Source organism: Galeopterus variegatus, unplaced genomic scaffold (assembly GCF_000696425.1).
Source record: "Galeopterus variegatus unplaced genomic scaffold, G_variegatus-3.0.2 Scaffold6706, whole genome shotgun sequence".
Taxonomy (NCBI): Eukaryota; Metazoa; Chordata; class Mammalia; order Dermoptera; family Cynocephalidae; genus Galeopterus; species Galeopterus variegatus.
In genome coordinates this window covers 106,322-108,495 of record NW_007732817.1, presented here as the reverse complement: position 1 = coordinate 108,495, position 2,174 = coordinate 106,322, and the positions used below count along the sequence as shown (strand labels likewise).

Here is a 2,174-nt window from a genome sequence, read left to right as displayed (position 1 = left end):
ACCAGATGCATTCCCTGGACTTTGGACTTCCCAGCCTCTGAAACCATAAGCAATAAATTTTTTTCTTCTTACAAATTACTTAGTTCCAGGTATTTTGTTATGAGCAATAAAAATGTAATAATATAAAATATAAACATAAGCAATGTGGGAAAGCCTTCAGCTATCTCCACTCCAGTCAAATTAATGAAACGATTCGCAATGAAGAGAAATCCAATGATTGTAAGGAAGGTGGGAAAGCATTCATTTCCTTGCAAGTGTTTGAAGATGCATGATAACACATGTGGGAGATGGACCTTATAAATGTATGGTATGTGGGGAAGCCTTTGTCTGCTCCAGTTCATTACGAATGCATGAAAGGGCTCACAATGGAGAAAATCTCGGTGAATGTAAATGATGTGGTAAGGCCTTCAGTTGGTCCAGTACATTTCAAAGACAAGATTTCACACTGTATAGAAATGCTATGAATCTAAGGAATAGGGTAAAGCCTTTAGTTGTCTCAGTGCCATTTGAAGACATGAAAGAACTCCTACTGGAGAAAAACCCTATGAATGTAAGATATGTGGGAAAGTCTTTGGTTGCCCCCATTCTTTTCAAGTTCATAAAAAAGCTCACAGTGGAGAAAAGCCCTGTGAATGTAAGCAACGTGATAAAGCCTTTAGTGTCCCCAGTTCTGTTTCAATACATGAAAGAACTCACACTAGAGAGAAAACTTATGGGTATAAGGAATGTGGGAAAGCCTTTAGTTTTTCTCATTCAGCTCAAAAACATGAAAGAAGTCACACTGGACAGAAACCCTATAAATGTAAGGAATGTGTGAATACCTTTATTTGCAAGTGTTCAAAGACACATGATAGTGCATACTGGAGATAGATCTTGTAAATGTAAGATATGTGGGAAAGGCTTTGTCTTCTCCAGTTCATTATAAATACATTAAAGTATCACAATGAAAAAACAAAAACAAAAAACCACTGTGAATATAAGGAATGTGGGAAAGCCTTCATTTCGCTTGCAAGCACTCAAAGACACATGAGACTGCACACTGGAGAGGGACCTTATAATCATAAGATATGTGGAAAAGCCTTTGACTATTCTAGTTCATTTTGAATACATGAAAGGACTCATACTGGAGAGAAACCCTATAAATGAAAAAAATGTGGTAAAGCTCTCAGTGTTTACAGTTGTTTTAGAAAGTATAGAAAAAATTCATACTGAATAAATTGCTAAATGTAAGAACTGTGGAATAGCCTTCAGTAGGTCCATATATTGATAAAGATATGTATGAATGCACACTGGAATGAACCTCTATTACTTTATAAATACAGAAAGGTTTTAAATTTTAAAAAATAGTTTAAAAGTCATGTGAAAACACACTGCAGTAAAATTCTATAAATTTCAACAAAACAAATACTCTGAAAAGTATAAAACATTATTGTATGAAATTAATAAATATCTAAATAAATGGGGAAACATCCCATGTTCATGCAACAGAAGACCTGACCTGGGTGAGATGGCAACACTCCCTAAAATGATTCATTTTTTAAACTCTGCATACAGATTTGATGCAGTCCCTATCAGATTCGCAGCTGACTTCTTTGTAGAAATTGGCAAGGTGTTTCTAAAATATGTATGAAAGGGCAAAAAAACACAATAGCCAAGGCAGTCTTGAAAAGGAACAAAGTAGGAGGACTCAGATTTTCTTGTTTAAAAACTTACTGCTTAAGTGTCTTACGTAATTTGGGCTGTCATAACAGAACACAATGGGCTGGGAATTCCAAACAACAAATTTTTATTGTTCACAATTCTGGACTCTGGAAGTCTGAGATAGGGCTGCCACCATTGTCTGGTACTTGGTGAGGCCTTTCTTCCTGGGTAAGTCCTCGCATGGCCTTTACTTGGTGCCCACTTGCAGAGAGGGCACAAGTGATCTCATTCATCTTCCTTATTATATATGGGCATTAATTTCATTGTGGGTGCTTCACACTCATGGCCACATGTAAATCTAATTACCATTGGTGCCCACTTGCAGAGAGGGCACAAGTGATCTCATTCATCTTCCTTATTATATATGGGCGTTAATTTCATTGTGGGTGCTTCACACTCATGGCCACATGTAAATCTAATTACCACCCAAATCTCCTATCTCCAAGTACTCAAACTGGGGTTTAAGATTTCAC

The 2,174-nt window shown here is 36.7% G+C and overlaps 1 pseudogene; it reads left to right on the top strand.

Moving 5' to 3' along the window:
- The first annotated feature begins 365 nt into the window (after positions 1-365).
- On the top strand, positions 366-1,190 carry LOC103606575 (annotated as a pseudogene).
- The last annotated feature ends 984 nt before the right edge of the window (positions 1,191-2,174 follow it).